The sequence below is a fragment of the Parasteatoda tepidariorum genome, chromosome 10 (genome assembly GCF_982258835.1).
Source record: "Parasteatoda tepidariorum strain Cologne lab strain chromosome 10, Ptep-v5.0, whole genome shotgun sequence".
Taxonomy (NCBI): domain Eukaryota; kingdom Metazoa; phylum Arthropoda; class Arachnida; order Araneae; family Theridiidae; genus Parasteatoda; species Parasteatoda tepidariorum.
The window spans coordinates 5,909,749-5,929,869 of record NC_141764.1 but is presented as its reverse complement, the minus strand read 5'-3'; the positions used below and the strand labels follow the sequence as shown (position 1 = coordinate 5,929,869).

The following is a 20,121-nucleotide window of genomic DNA, read 5'->3' as shown; positions in this document are numbered from 1 at the left end:
AATGGTTTGGGAGGGTGACCTAAAATGTGTTAATGAATCAATGCAGACGGTATTTAGAATTAACTCAGACAAATAAAGAAAGGCTCTTGGTCGGTTTACACAGTTATTACACTTTCCCTTATGGAAGTGGACTGGAATGTCGCTCCCCTCAAGTTCGTAGAATAACAGGTGCTTCGGCTTTCTTTGATGTTTCCTGTGAAAACTTTTACTTTTCCGCGTTTTCTTATTTCTTAACCGTAACTATCTCAAATATTTAAACACTTTAATTTTTATTTTACCTTCCTACGCCTGCCTTAACCGTAACTTCTAATTTTTTCCTAACTGCAACTCGTTTTCCAATTCAACCTGCTGACTTCACATCGCGCATTCGATTTTCGTCTTTTTCTGGATCCATTCTCCGTTAAATGAAGCGTGTTTTTTTTTTTCCACCTTCCCCGTAAAACGGTTAGGAAGGATGGCGCAAATGAACATTCATCTGCTGTCTTCTTCAAAATAATTGTAATTTATCCAATCAACGTATCTTCCGTCTGAGCAATGTGTCCAACAGATCACCACCTTCTTTCCTGAGACCTATTCTACATTCGCAATTCTTCAGCAGTATGTTGCTGTCACAACTTACCGAATAAAGATTTGTGTTCCTGCTGCGTAACGTCTGGTTTTCTGAGTGATGTAGATATTCGACTCGTTCTTTTTCAGCACTGGACTGAAAAGGTATTCCTTTTTCTTAAGTTTTCCTCTTCAAAATGTTTTTTTTTTGTTTTTTTGTAAAGACTGCCACAATTTTGGTTTTCTGAGTTGTTGTCATACAACCATTCTTTAAGCATTGCCCAAGTTAACATTATAAATTTATTTTATAACCTAGCGCTATACGACAGTTTACAGACAATACTTTAAGTTTTTGATAATTTATGTTGTACGTGGTTTTTCTTCAGTGCTAGAGCTAGTGAGCTATATTCGTCATTAATCCAGCTGTAGTTTATATTATATACTTAAATATCATTTTCATCATTATTCCAGAAATAGTTTATATTTTATACTTAAATTGAGTAAATGCATTTCAATTGAATTATGACAAGTTATATTCATCATAAGTCCAGCTATATTTTACATTATATACATGTATATACTACATACTTGCATTTAATTTAATATGATAAGTTATATTCATCATGAGTCCAGTTATAGTTTATTTTAAATGCTTGTATATACTTGTATTTCAATTTTATCATTAGTCCAGCTATAGTTTATATTATATACTTGCATTTCAATTTCATTTTTAGTCCAGCTATAGTTTATATTATATACTACCATATATTTGCATTTAATTTAATTATGACAGGTCATATTCATGATTAGTTCAAATATAGGGTACATTCTATACTTGCATATATTACATATTTGCATTTAATTTAATTATGACAAGTAATATTCAGCATTAGTCCAGCTATAGTTTATATTATATACTTGCATTTCAATTTCATACTTAGTCCAGTTGTAGTTAATAATATATGCTTGCATATAAGTGCTTATATTGTATACTTGAATTTCAATTTAATTATGACGAGTTAGATTCATCATTAGTCCAGCTATAGTTTATATTATATACTACCTTACATTTGCATTTAATTTAATTATGACAGGTCATATTCATGATTAGTATAACTATAGGGTACATTCTATACTTGCAAATATTACTTACTTACTTACTTATCCTCTACGTGCCTTGGGCACTTAAGGCCTCCAGCATATCCCTCCAACGCCTCCTGTCTTTAGCAATAGATCTTGCTTCCTCCCAGCCAGATATTCCACATTCTTTTAATTCGCCCAAAAACATGCGCTGGATGGTAAGTCTGGGTCTTCCTCTTGTTCTCTTACCATCAGGGGCCCATGTAAGCGCAACAGATGAAATTTTTTCTTTGGGCATTCTAAGGATATGTCCGAGCCAGCTCCATCTTCGTTTTTTAATTTCATCTTCGATTGTTTTTATCTTAGCTTTCTTTAATAGATTTTGATTTGATACTTTGTAAGGCCAGAAAATTTTAAAAATAAATCTTAAACATTTGTTTTGAAAGGTTTCTAATTTTTGTATTTCGATCTTAGTCTGTTTCCAGGTTTCTGCGCCATATAATAGTACTGCTCTAACTATAGCTTTGTAAACAACTATTTTTGTCTTTATTTCAATATTTGACTCTCTCCAAAATTTATGTAATCCCTTAAAACATGTTCTTGCTTTGATTATTCTCTGTCTAATATCTTCGCTACTTCCACCTTTTTTATCTACAATAGAACCTAAATAGCTAAATGACTCTATGTCATCTATTTCGTGATTTTCGATTTTAATTTTGTCATTTTTCTTTTGATTTATTCTCATTACTTTAGTTTTCTTCTTGTTCATGAATAAACCTACACTATTTGAATATTTGTTGAATTTGTCTGTTTTAAGTTGAAGGTCTGTACATTTGGATGAAATAAGTACGATGTCATCAGCAAAATCAAGGTCTTCTAAAGTAGTTGTGAAATTCCACCTTATTCCTCTTTTTTCATCTTTCAAGCTGTTTCGCATAATCCAGTCTATCACCAGTATAAATAAAAATCCCGATAAAACACATCCCTGTCTCACGCCAGTTTTTACTAAAAAGAATTCAGTTAATTCTCCATTTACTTCTATACATGCTTTGCTGTTATCATACATATCTTTGATCATGTTAATATATTTTTCTGGTATATTATAAAGTGATAAAATTTATTAATATTACATATTATTCAATATTACATAATTATTCAATATTACATATTTGCATTTAATTTAATTATGACAAGTAATATTCAGCATTAGTCCAGCTATAGTTTATATTATATACTTGCATTTCAATTTCATACTTAGTCCAGTTGTAGTTAATAATATATGCTTGCATATAAGTGCTTATATTGTATACTTGCATTTCAATTTAATTATGACAAGTTAGATTCATCATTAGTCCAGCTATAGTTTATATTATATACTACCTTATATTTGCATTTAATTTAATTAAGACAGGTCATATTCATGATTAGTACAACCATAGGGTACATTCTATACTTGCATATATTACATATTTGCATTTAATTTAATTATGACAAGTAATATTCAGTATTAGTCCAGGTATAGTTTATATTATATACTTGCATTTCAATTTCATACTTAGTCCAGTTGTAGTTAATAATATATGCTTGCATAAAAGTGCTTATATTGTATACTTGCATTGCAATTTAATTATGACAAGTTAGATTCATCATTAGTCCAGCTATAGTTTATATTATATACTACCTTATATTTGCATTTAATTTAATTAAGACAGGTCATATTCATGATTAGTACAACTATAGGGTACATTCTATACTTGCATATATTACATATTTGCATTTAATTTAATTATGACAAGTAATATTCAGCATTAGTCCAGCTATAGTTTATATTATATACTTGCATTTCAATTTCATACTTAGTCCAGATGTAGTTAATAATATATGCTTGCATATAAGTGCTTATATTGTATACTTGCATTTCAATTTAATTATGACAAGTTATATTCATCATGTTTCCAGCTATAGTTTATATTATATATTTGCTTATATTATACATTTGCATTTAAATTTAATTAAGACAAGTAATATTCATTAGTCCAGCTATAGTTCATATTATAGACTTGAATATATTATATACTTGCATATATTATATACTTGCATTTCAATAAAAAATTATAGAAAGTTATACTCATTATTAGTCCAGCTATATTTTATATTAAGTACTTGCCTAAACTTCCTTATTTTATACACTTGCATTTCTGTTAAATTATGACAAGTTATGTTCGTCGTTAGTCCAGCAATAGTTTTTATTATATGCTTGCATATACTTGCATTTAAATTTTATCATTAGTCCAGCTTTTGTTAATATTATATACTTTCTAATATTTGTTTTAATTTAATTATTTCAAGTTATGCTCATCATTAGACCAGCTATAGTTTATATTATATACTTACATATATTTATTATACTTGCATGCATTATATACTTGCATACATTATATACTTGCATACATTATATACTTGCATACATTATATACTTGCATACATTATATACTTGCATACATTACATACTTGTATTTCAAATCAATTATGACTAGCTATATTCATGAGTCCAGCTATAGTTTCATTATATACTTGCTTATAATATAGATTTGCATTTCAATTTCATTAGGAAAAGTTATTTTCATCAGGAGTCCAGCTTACAATACTCGCTTATATTATATACTTGCATATAATTGCATATAATATATACTTGCATATAATATATACTTGCATATAATATATACTTGCATATAATATATACTTGCTTATAATATATACTTGCATATACTTGCTTATAATATATACTTGCATATACTTGCTTATAATATATACTTCCATATACTTGCTTATAATATATACTTGCATATACTTATAATATATACTTACATATACTTGCTTATAATATATGGTGGTGGTGGTACGTATTCCTCTTGGGCCGGAACAAGGCTAGACCACGTCCAGGATACCGCTTACCGACAGAAAATCAAACACCATCTGCGGATCCTCCAAAATAATCTATGGGCTTATAATATATACAGGCTTATAATATATAATTGCATATTTTCGCTGATATTAGATACTTGCTTATAATATATGCTAGAATATACTTGCTTGTAATATATACTTGCATATCATTGCTTATAATATATACTTGCATATACTTATAATATAAACTTGCTTATAATATATGGTGGTGGAGGTGGTGGTGATGGTACGTATTCCTCTTGGGCTGGAACAAGGCTAGATCACGTCCAGGAGACCGTCCACCAACAAAAAATCAAACACCATCTGCGGATCCTCCAAAATAATCTATGGGCTTATAATATATACTGGCTTGTAATATATACTTACATATATTAGCTGATATTAGATACTTGCTTATAATATATACTTGCCTTTAATATATACTTGCCTTTAATATATACTAGAATATACTTGCTTATAATATACACTAGAATATACTTGCTTATAATATATACTAGAATGGACTTGCTTATAATATATACATGCTTATAATATATACTTGCATATAATATATGCTTGCATATACTAGCTTGTATTATATACTTGCATATACTTGCTTATAATATATACTTGCATATACTCTCTTATATTACGTACTTGTATAGACTTGCTTTTAATATATACTTGCATATACTTGCTTATATTATATACTTGCATATACTCGCTTATATTATATACTTGCATATACTCGCTTATATTATATACTTGCATATACTCGCTTATATTATATACTTGCATATACTCGCTTATATTATATACTTGCATATACTCGCTTATATTATATACTTGCATATACTCGCTTATATACTTGCATATACTCGCTTATATTATATACTTGCATATACTCGCTTATATTATATACTTGCAAAGACTCGCTTATAATATATACTTGCGTACATTTGCTTAAAATATATACTTGCGTATATTTGCTTAAAATATATACTTGCATATACTTATAATATATACTTGCATATACTTCTTATAATACATGGTGGTCTTGGTGGTGGTGGTACGTATTCCTCTTGGGCCGGAACAAGGCTAGACCACGTCCAGGATACCGCTTACCGACAGAAAATCAAACACCATCTGCGGATCCTCCAAAATAATCTATGGGCATATAATATGTACTGGCATATAATATATACTTGCATATATTCGCTGATTTTAGATACTTGCTTATAATATATACTAGAATATACTTGCTTATAATATATGCTTGCATATACTTGCTTATAATACATGGTGGTGGTGGTACGTATTCCTTTTGGGCCAGAACAAGGCTAGACCACGTCCAGGAGACCGTTCACAGACAGAAAATCAAACACCATCTGCGGATCGTCCAAAATAATCTATGGGCTTATAATATATACTGGCTTGTAATATATACTTACATATATTAGCTGATATTAGATACTTGCTTATAATATATACTTTCCTTTAATGTAGACTAGAATATACTTGCTTATAATATACACTAGAATATACTTGGTTATAATATATACTAGAATATACTTGCTTATAATATATACTTGCATATAATATATGCTTGCATATGCTTGCTTGTATTATATACTTGCATATACTTGCTTATAATATATACTTACATATACTTGCTTATAATATATACTCTCATATACTTGCTTATAATATATGGAGGTGGTGGTGGTGGTGGTGGCACGTATTCCTCTAGGGCCGGAACAAGGCTAGATCACGTCCAGGAGACCGTTCACCAACAGAAAATCAAACACCATCTGCGGATCCTCCAAAATAATCTATTGGCTTATAATATATACTGGCTTATAATATATACTTGCATATATTCGCTGATATTAGATACTTGCTTATAATATATACTTGCCTTTAATATATACTAGAATATACTTGCTTATAATATATACTAGAATATACTTGCTTATAATATATACATGCTTATAATATATAATTGCATATAATATATGCTTGCATATACTTGCTTGTAATATATATTTGCATATACTTGCTTTAATATATATTTGCATATACTTGCTTATATTATATACTTGCATATACTCTCTTATATTACGTACTTGTATATACTTGCTTTTAATATATACTTGCTTTTAATATATACTTGCATATACTTGCTTATACTATATACTTGCATATACTTGCCTATATTATATACTTGCATATACTCGCTTATATTATTTACTTGCATACACTCGCTTATATTATTTACTTGCATACACTCGCTTATATTATTTACTTGCATACACTCGCTTATATTATATACTTGCATACACTCGCTTATATTATATACTTGCATATACTCGCTTATATTATATACTTTCATATACTCGCTTATATTATATACTTGCATAGACTCGCTTATATTATATACTTGCAAATACTCGCTTATATTATATACTTGCATATAATTTTTACTTGCATATACTTGCTTATAATATATACTTGCGTATATTTGCTTAAAATATATACTTGCATATACTTCTTATAATACATGTTGGTCTTGGTGGTGGTGGTGGAACGTATTCCTCCTAGGCCGAAACAAGGCTAGACCACGTCCAGGATACCGCTTACCGACAGAAAATCAAACACCATCTGCGGATCCTCCAAAATAATCTATGGGCTTATAATATATACTAGCATATAATATATACTTGCATATATTCGCTGATATTAGATACTTGCTTATAATATATACTAGAATATACTTGCTGATAATGTATGCTAGAATATACTTGCTTATAATATATACTATAATATACTTGCTTGTAATATATACTTGCATATATTGCTTATAATATATACTTGCATATACTTATAATATATACTTATAATATATACTTGCATATACTTGCTTATAATATATGGTGGTGGAGGTGGTGGTGGTGGTACGTATTCCTCTTGAGCTGGAACAAGGCTAGACCACGTCCAGGATACCGCTCACCGACAGAAAATCAAACACCATCTGCGGATCCTCCAAAATAATCTATGGGCTTATAATATATACTGGCTTATAATATATGCTTGCATATACTCGCTGATATTATATACTTGCATATATTCGCTGATATTAGATACTTGCTTATAATATATATTTGAATATGCTTGCTTATAATATACACTAGAATATACTTGCTTATAATATATACTAGAATATACTTGCTTATAATATATGCATGCTTATAATATATACTTGCATATAATATATGCTTGCATAAACTTGCTTGTATTATATACTTGCATATACTTGCATATAATATATGCTTGCATAAACTTGCTTGTATTATATACTTGCATATACTTGCTTATAATATATACTTGTATATACTTGCTTATAATGTATACTTGCATATACTTGCTTATAATATATACTTGCATAACCTTGCTTATATTATATACTTGCATATACTTGAAAATAATATATATATTGCAGAAATTTGCTTATTATTTACTTACATAAACTCGCTTATATTTTATACTTGCATATACTCGTTTATATTATATACTTGCATATACTCGCTTATATTATATACTTGCAAATACTCGCTTATATTGTATACTTGCAAATACTCGCTTATATTATATACTTGCATATAATATATACTTGCATATACTTGCTTATAATATATACTTGCGTATATTTGCTTAAAATATATACTTGCATATACTTATAATATTTACTTGCATATACTTGCATATGATATATGCTTGCATATACTTGCTTATAATATATACTTGCATATGATATATGCTTGCATATACTTGCTTATAATATATACTTGCATATACTTGCTTATAATATAAACTTGCATATACTTGCTTATAATATATACTTGCATATACTTGCTTATAATATATACTTGCATATACTTGCTTATAATATATACTTGCATATACTTGCTTATAATATATACTTGCATATACTTGCTTATAATATATACTAGCATATACTCGCTTATATTATATACTTGCATATACTCGTTTATATTATATACTTGCAAATACTCGCTTATATTGTATACTTGCAAATACTCGCTTATAATATATACTTGCATATAATATATACTTGCATATAATATATACTTGCATATACTTATAATATATACTTGCATATACTTCTTATAATACAAGGTGGTCTTGGTTGTGGTGGTGGTGGTACGTATTCCTCTTGGGCCGGAACAAGGCTAGACCACGTCCAGGATACCGCTCACCGACAGAAAATCAAACACCATTTGCGGATCCTCCAAAATAATCTATGGGCTTATAATATATACTGGCTTATAATATATACTTGCATATATTAGCTGATATTAGATACTTGCTTATAATATATACTAGAAAATACTTGCTTTTAATATATACTAGAATATACTTGCTTATAATATATACTAGAATATACTTGCTTATAATATATACTTGCATATACTTGCTTGTAATATATACTTGCATATTCTTGCTTGTAATATATACTTGCATATTCTTGCTTATAATATATACTTGCCTATACTTATAATATATACTTGCATATACTTGCATATACTTATAATATATACTTGCATATACTTGCTTATAATATATGGAGGTGGAGTTGGAGGTGGTGGTGGTGGTGGTGCGTATTCCTCTAGGGCCGGAACAAGGCTAGATCACGTCCAGGAGACCGTTCACCAACAGAAAATCAAACACCATCTGCGGATCCTCCAAAATAATCTATGGGCTTATAATATATACATGCTTATAATATATACTTGCATATAATATATGCTTGCATATACTTGCTTGTAATATATATTTGCATATACTTGCTTATAATATATATTTGCATATACTTGCTTATATTATATACTTGCATATACTCTCTTATATTACGTACTTGTATATACTTGCTTTTAATATATACTTGCATATACTTGCTTATACTACATACTTGCATATACTCGCTTATATTATTTACTTGCGTATACTCGCTTATATTATTTACTTGCGTATACTCGCTTATATTATATACTTGCATATACTCGCTTATATTATATACTTGCAAATACTCGCTTATATTATATACTCGCATATACTCGCTTATATTATATACTTGCAAATACTCGCTTATATTATATACTTGCATATACTTGCATATAATATATACTTGCATATACTTGCTCATAATATATACTTGCGTATATTTGCTTAAAATATATACTTGCATATACTTATAATATATACTTGCATATACTTCTTATAATACATGGTGGTCTTGGTGGTGGTGGTGGTACGTATTCCTCATGGGCCGGAACAAGGGTAGACCACGTCCAGGATACCAGGATACCGCTCACCGACAGAAAATCAAACACCATCTGCGAATCCTCCAAAATAATCTATGGGCTTATAATATATACTGGCTTATAATATATACTTGCATATATTCGCTGATATTAGATACTTGCTTATAATATATACTAGAAAATACTTGCTTATAATATATACTAGAAAATACTTGCTTATAATATATACTAGAATATACTTGCTTATAATATATACTAGAATATACTTGCTTATAATATATACTTGCATATACTTGCTTATAATATATGGAGGTGGAGGTGGTGGTGGTACGTATTCCTCTAGGGCCGGAACGAGGCTAGATCACGTCCAGGAGACCGTTCACCAACAGAAAATCAAACACCATCTGCGGATCCTCCAAAATAATCTATGGGCTTATAATATATACTGGCTTATAATATATACTTGCATATACTCGCTTATATTATATACTTGCAAATACTCGCTTATATTATATACTTGCATATACTTGTATATAATATGTACTTGCATATACTTGCTTATAATATATACTTGCGTATATTTGCTTAAAATATATACTTGCTTATAATATATACTTGCTTATAATACATGGTGGTGGTGATACGTACGTATTCCTCTTGGGCCGGAACAAGGCTAGACCACGTCCAGGAGACCGTTCACCGACAGAAAATCAAACACCATCTGCGGATCCTCCAAAATAATCTATGGGCTTATAATATATACTGGCTTATAATATATACTTGCACATATTCGCTGATATTAGATACTTGCTTATATTATATACTAGAATATACTTTCTTGTAATATATACTTGCATATACTTGCTTATAATACATACTTGCATATACTTATAATATATACTTGCTTATAATACATACTTGCATATACTTATAATATATACTTGCTTATAATATATGGTGGTGGAGGTGGAGGTGGAGGTGGTGGTGGAGGTGGAGGTGGAGGTGGTGGTACGTATTTCTCTTGGGCTGGAACAATGCTAGATCACGTCCAGGAGACCGTCCACCGACAAAAAATCAAACACCATCTGCGGATCCTCCAAAATAATCTATGGGCTTATAATATATACTGGCTTATAATATATGCTTGCATATACTAGCGTATATTATAAACTTGCATATATTCGCTGATATTAGATACTTGCTTATAATATATACTTGCCTTTAATATATACTAGAATGTACTTGCTTATAATATATACTAGAGTTTACTTGCTTATAATATATACTAGAATATACTTGCTTATAATATACACTAGATTATACTTGCTTATAATATATACTTGCATATAATATATGCTTGCATATACTTGCTTGTAATATATACTTGCATATACTTGCTTATAATATATACTTGCATATACTTGCTTATAATATATACTTGCATATACTTGCTTATAATATATACTTGCGTATATTTGCCTAAAATATATACTTGCACATACTTATAATATATACTTGCATATACTTCTTATAATACATGGTGGTCTTGGTGGTGGTGGTGGTACGTATTCCTCTTGGGCCGGAACAAGGCTAGACCACGTCCAGTTTTCCGCTTACAGACAGAAAATCAAACACCATCTGCGGATCCTCCATAATAATCTATGGGCTTATAATATATACTGGATACTTGCATATATTCGCTGATATTAGATGCTTGCTTATAATATATACTAGAATATACTTGCTTATAATATATGCTAGAATATACTTGTTTGTAATATATACTATAATATACTTGCTTGTGACATATACTTGCATATACTTGCTTATAATATATACTTGCATATACTTATAATATATATTTGCATATACTTCTTATAATACATGGTGGTCTTGGTTTTGGTGGTGGTGGTGGTACGTATTCCTCTTGGGCAGGAACAAGGCTAGACCACGTCCAGGATACCGCTTACCGTCTGAAAATCAAACACCATCTGCGGATTATCCAAAATAATCTATGGGCTTATATTATATACTGGCTTATAATATATGCTTGCATATACTCGCTGATATTATATACTTGCATATATTCGCTGATATTAGATACTTGCTTCTAATATATACTTGCTTATAATAAATCCTTGAATATACTTGCTTATAATATATACTAGAATATACTTGCTTATAATATATACATGCTTATAATATATACTTGCATATAATATATGCTTGCATATACTTGCTTGCATTATATACTTGCATATACTTGCTTATAATATATACTTGCATATACTTGCTTATAATATATACTTGCATATACTTGCTTATAATATATACTTGCATAACCTTGCTTATATTATATACTTGTATATACTTGAAAATAATATATATATTGCAGAAATTTGCTTATTATTTACTTGCATATACTCGCTTATATTATATACTTGCATATACTCGTTTATATTATATACTTGCATATACTCGCTTATATTATATACTTGCATATACTCGCTTATATTATATACTTGCATATACTCGCTTATATTATATACTTGCATATACTTGCATATAATATATACTTGCATATACTTGCTTATAATATATACTTGCGTATATTTGCTTAAAATATATACTTGCATATACTTATAATACATACTTGCATATACTTCTTATAATGCATGGCGGTCTTGGAGGTGGGCGTGGTGGTACGTATTCCTCTTGGGCCGGAACAAGGCTAGACCACGTCCAGGATACCGCTCACCGACAGAAAATCAAACACAATCTGCGGATCCTCCAAAATAATCTATGGGCTTATAATATTTACTGGCTTATAATATATGCTTCCATATACTCGCTGATATTATATACTTGCATATATTCGCTGATATTAGATACTTGCTTATAATATACACTAGAATATACTTGTTTATAATATAAACTAGAATATACTTGCTTATAATATATACATGCTTATAATATATACTTGCATATAATATATGCTTGCATATACTTGCTTGTATTATATACTTGCATATACTTGCTTATAATATATACTTGCATATACTTGCTTATAATATATACTTGCATATACTTGCTTATAATATATACTTGCATATACTTGCTTATAATATATACTTGCATAACCTTGCTTATATTATATGCTTGCATATACTCGTTTATATTATATACTTGCATATACTCGCTTATATTATATACTTGCATATACTCGCTTATATTATATACTTGCATATACTCGCTTATATTATATACTTGCTAATACTCGCTTATATTATATACTTGCATATACTTGCATATACTTGCATATAATATATACTTGCATATACTTGCTTATAATATATACTTGCGTATATTTGCTTAAAATATATACTTGCATATACTTATAATATATACTTGCATATACTTCTTATAATGCATGGCGGTCTTGGAGGTGGGCGTGGTGGTACGTATTCCTCTTGGGCCGGAACAAGGCTAGACCACGTCCAGGATACCGCTCACCGACAGAAAATCAAACACCATCTGCGGATCCTCCAAAATAATCTATGGGCTTATAATATACACTGGCTTATAATATATACTTGCATATATTCGCTGATATTAGATACTTGCTTATAATATATACTTGCCTTTAATATATACTAGAATGTACTTGCTTATAATATATACTAGAGTATACTTGGTTATAATATATACTAGAATATACTTGCTTATAATATACACTAGATTATACTTGCTTATAATATATACATGCTTATAATATATACTTGCATATAATATATGCTTGCATATACTTGCTTGTAATATATATTTGCATATATTTGCTTATATTATATACTTGCATATACTCTCTTATATTACGTACTTGTATATACTTGCTTTTAATATGTGCTTGCATATACTTGCTTATACTATATACTTGCATATACTTGCTTATATTATATACTTTCATATACTCGCTTATATTATTTACTTACATATACTCGCTTATATTATATACTTGCATATACTCGCTTATATTATATACTTGCATATACTCGCTTATATTATATACTTGCATATACTCGCTTATATTATATACTTGCATATACTTGCATATAATATATACTAGCATATACTTGCATATAATATATAATTGCATATACTTGCTTAAAATATATACTTGCATATACTTATAATATATACTTGCATATACTTCTTATAATACTTGGTGGTGGTGGTGGTGGTGGTACGTATTCCTCTTGGGCCGGAACAAGGCTAGACCACGTCCAGGAGACCATCCACCGACAAAAAATCAAACACCATCTGCGGATCCTCCAAAATAATCTATGGGCTTATAATATATACTGGCTTATAATATATACTTGCATATACTCGCTGATATTATATACTTGCATATATTCGCTGATATTAGATACTTGCTTATAATATATGCTAGAATATACTTGCTTATAATATATACTATAATAAACTTGCTTGTAATATATACTTGCATATACTTGCTCATAGCATATACTTGCATATACTTATAATATATACTTGCATATACTTGCTTTTAATATATGGTGGTGGTGGTGGTGGTGGTACGTATTCCTCTGGGCTGGAACATGGCTAGATCACGTCCAGGAGACCGTCCACCGACAAAAAATCAAACACCATCTGCGGATCCTCCAAAATAATCTATGGGCTTATAATATATACTGGCTTATAATATATGCTTGCATATACTCTATGATATTATATACTTGCATATATTCGCTGATATTAGATACTTGCTTATAATATATACTTGCTTATAATATATACTAGAATATACTTGCTTATAATATATACATGCTTATAATATATACTTGCATATAATATATGCTTGTATATACTTGCTTGAATTATATACTTGCATATACTTGCTTATAATATATACTTGCATATACTTGCATAAACTTGCATAAACTTGCTTATATTATATACTTGCATATACTTGCAAATAATATATATATTGCAGAAATTTGCTTATTATTTACTTGCATATACTCGCTTATATTATATACTTGCATATACTCGCTTATATTATATACTTGCAAATACTCGCTTATATTATATACTTGCATATACTTACATATAATATATACTTGCATATACTTGCTTATAATATATACTTGCGTATATTTGCTTAAAATATATACTTGCATATACTTATAATATATACTTGCATATACTTCTTATAATACATGGTGGTCTTGGTTTTGGTGGTGGTGGTGGTACGTATTCCTCTTGGGCCGGAACAAGGCTAGACCACGTCCAGGATACCGCTCACCGACAGAAAATCAAACACCATCTGCGGATCCTCCAAAATAATCTATGGGCTTATAATATATACTGGCTTATAATATATGCTTGCATATACTCGCTGATATTATATACTTGCATATATTCGCTGATATTAGATACTTGCTTATAATATATACTTGCTTATAATATACACTAGAATATACTTGCTTATAATATATACATGCTTATAATATATACTTGCATATACTTGCTTGTAATATATATTTGCATATATTTGCTTGTAATATATATTTGCATATACTTGCTTGTAATATATATTTGCATATACTTGCTTGTAATATATATTTGCATATACTTGCTTATAATATATATTTGCATATACTTGCTTATATTATATACTTGCATATACTCTCTTATATTACGTACTTGTATATACTTGCTTTTAATATATATTTGCATATACTTGCTTATACTATATACTTGCATATACTTGCCTATATTATATACTTGCATATACTCGCTTATATTATTTACTTGCATATACTCGCTTAAATTATATACTTGCGTATATTTGCGTAAAATATATACTTGCATATACTTATAATATATACTTGCATATACTTCTTATAATACATAGTGGTCTTGGTGGTGGTGGTGGTACGTATTCCTCTTGGGCCGGAACAAGGCTAGACCACGTCCAGGATACCGCTTACCGACAGAAAATCAAACACCATCCTCGGATCCTCCAAAATAATCTATGGGCTTATAATATATACTGGCATATATATACTTGCATATATTCGCTGATATTAAATGCTTGCTTATAATGTATACTAGAATATACTTGCTTATAATATATGCTGGAATATACTTGCTTATAATATATACTATAATATACTTGCTTGTAATATATACTTGCATATGCTTATAATATATACTTGCATATACTTGCTTATAATATATGGTGGTGGAGGTGGAGGTGGTGGTGGTACGTATTCCTCTTGGGCCGGAACAAGGCTAGACCACGTCCAGGATACCGCTCACCGACAGAAAATCAAACACCATCTGCGGATCCTCCAAAATAATCTATGGGCTTATAATATACACTGGCTTATAATATATACTTGCATATATTCGCTGATATTAGATACTTGCTTATAATATATACTTGCCTTTAATATATACTAGAATGTACTTGCTTATAATATATACTAGAGTATACTTGGTTATAATATATACTAGAATATACTTGCTTATAATATACACTAGATTATACTTGCTTATAATATATACATGCTTATAATATATACTTGCATATAATATATGCTTGCATATACTTGCTTGTAATATATATTTGCATATATTTGCTTATATTATATACTTGCATATACTCTCTTATATTACGTACTTGTATATACTTGCTTTTAATATGTGCTTGCATATACTTGCTTATACTATATACTTGCATATACTTGCTTATATTATATACTTTCATATACTCGCTTATATTATTTACTTACATATACTCGCTTATATTATATACTTGCATATACTCGCTTATATTATATACTTGCATATACTCGCTTATATTATATACTTGCATATACTCGCTTATATTATATACTTGCATATACCCGCTTATATTATATACTTGCATATACTTGCATATAATATATACTAGCATATACTTGCATATAATATATACTTGCATATACTTGCTTAAAATATATACTTGCATATACTTATAATATATACTTGCATATACTTCTTATAATACTTGGTGGTGGTGGTGGTGGTGGTGGTGGTACGTATTCCTCTTGGGCCGGAACAAGGCTAGACCACGTCCAGGAGACCATCCACCGACAAAAAATCAAACACCATCTGCGGATCCTCCAAAATAATCTATGGGCTTATAATATATACTGGCTTATAATATATGGTTGCATATACTCGCTGATATTATATACTTGCATATATTCGCTGATATTAGATACTTGCTTATAATATATACATGCTAATAATATATATTTGAATATACTTGCTTGTAATATACACTAGAATATACTTGCCTATAATATACACTAGATTATACTTGTTTATAATATATACATGCTTATAATATATACTTGCATATAATATATGCTTGCATATACATGCTTATAATATATACTGGCATATACTTGCTTATAATATATACTTGCATATACTTGCTTATAATATATACTTGCATATACTTGCTATTAATATATACTTGCATAACCTTGCTTAGATTATATACTTGCATATACTTGCAAATAATATATATATTGCAGAAATTTGCTTATTATTTACTTGCATATACTCGCTTATATTATATACTTGCATATACTTGCATATAATATATACTTGCATATACTTGCTTATAATATATACTTGCATATATTTGCCTAAAATATATACTTGCATATACTTATAATATATACTTGCTTATACTTCTTATAATACATGGTGGTCTTGGTGGTGGTGGTACGTATTCCTCTTGGGCCGGAACAAGGCTAGACCACGTCCAGGATACCGCTTACCGACAGAAAATCAAACACCATCTGCGGATCCTCCAAAATAATCTATGGGTTTATAATATATACTGGCTTATAATATATACTTGCATATATTCGCTGATATTAGATACTTGCTTATAATATATACTAGAGTATACTTGCTTATAATATATACTAGAGTATACTTGCTTATAATATACACTAGAAAATACTTGCTTATAATATATACTAGAATATACGTGTTTATAATATATACTTCCATATAATATATGCTTGCATATACTTGCTTGTATTATATACTTGCATATAATATATACTTGCATATACTTGCTTATAATATATACTTGCATAACCTTGCTTATATTATATACTTGCATATAATATATATATTGCTGAAATTTGCTTATTATTTACTTGCAAATACTCGCTTATATTATATACTTGCATATACTCGCTTATATTATATACTTGCATATACTCGCTTATATTATATACTTGCATATACTCGCTTATATTATATACTTGCAAATACTCGCTTATATTATATACTTGCATATAATATATACTTGCATATACTTGCTTCTAATATATACTTGCGTATATTTGCTTAAAATATATACTTGCATATACTTATAATATATACTTGCATATACTTCTTATAATACATGGTGGTCTTGGTGGTGTGGTGGTGGTATATATTCGCTGATATTAGATACTTGCTTATAATATATACTAGAATATACTTGCTTATAATATATGCTAGAATATACTTGCTTATAATATATACTATAATATACTTGCTTGTAATATATACTTGCATATACTTGCTTATAATATATACTTGCATATACTTATAATATATACTTGCATATACTTGCTTATAATATATGGTGGTGGAGGTGGTGGTACGTATTCCTCTTGGGCTGGAACAAGGCTAGATCACGTCCAGGTGACCGTCCACCGACAAAAAATAAAACACCATCTGCGGATCCTCCAAAATAATCTATGGGCTTATAATATATACTGGCTTATAATATATACTTGCATATACTTGCTTATAATATATACTTGCTACTAATATATACTTGCATAACCCTGCTTATATTATATACTTGCATATACTTGCTTATAATATATACTAGAATATACTTGCTTGTAATATATACTTGCATATACTTGCTTATAATATATACTAGCATATACTTATAATATATACTTGCATATACTTCTTATAATACATGGTGGTCTTGGTGGTGGTGGTGGTACGTATTCCTCTTGGGCAGGAACAAGGCTAGACCACGTCCAGGATATCGCTTACCGACAGAAAATCAAACACCATCTGCGGATCCTCCAAAATATTCTATGGGCTTATAATATATACTGGCTTATAATATATGCTTGCATATACTCGCTGATATTATATACTTGCATATATTCGCTGATATTACATACTTGCTTATAATATATACTTGCTTATAATAAATACTTGAATATACTTATAATATACACTAGAATATACTTGCTTATAATATATACTAGATTATACTTGCTTATAATACATACATGCTTATAATATATACTTGCATATAATATATGCTTGCATATACTTGCTTGTATTATATACTTGCTTATAATATATACTTGCATATACTTGCTTATAATATATACTTGCATATACTTGCTTATAATATATACTTGCATATACTTGCTTATAATATATACTTGCATATACTTGCTTATAATATATACTTGCATAACCTTGCTTATATTATATACTTGCATATACTTGTAAATAATATATATATTGCAGAAATTTGCTTATTATTTACTTGCATATACTCGCTTATATTATATACTTGCATATACTCGTTTATATTATATACTTGCATATACTCGCTTATATTATATACTTGCAAATACTCGCTTATATTATATACTTATATATACTTGTATATAATATATACTTGCATATACTTGCTTATAATATATACTTGCGTATATTTGCTTAAAATATATACTTGCATATACTTATAATATATACTTGCATATAATTCTTATAATACATGGTGGTCTTGATGGTGGTGGTGGTACGTATTCCTCATGGGCCGGAACAAGGGTAGACCACGTCCAGGATACCAGGATACCGCTCACCGACAGAAAATCAAACACCATCTGCGAATCCTCCAAAATAATCTATGGGCTTATAATATATACTGGCTTATAATATATACTTGCATATATTCGCTGATATTAGATACTTGCTTATAATATATACTAGAAAATACTTGCTTATAATATATACTAGAAAATACTTGCTTATAATATATACTAGAAAATACTTGCTTATAATATATACTAGAATATACTTG

The 20,121-nt window shown here is 29.0% G+C and overlaps 1 protein-coding gene across 1 annotated transcript in view; it reads left to right on the top strand.

The window, feature by feature from the left end:
- The first annotated feature begins 276 nt into the window (after window positions 1–276).
- LOC147802105 (cell adhesion molecule Dscam1-like) overlaps window positions 277–20,121 on the top strand; it is a 90,593-nt gene continuing 70,748 nt past the window's right edge. Inside the window, exon 1 of the mRNA XM_087154146.1 lies at window positions 277–711. The gene's annotated coding sequence lies outside the window, so the exon portion shown is untranslated. The remainder of the gene's footprint in view (window positions 712–20,121) is intronic.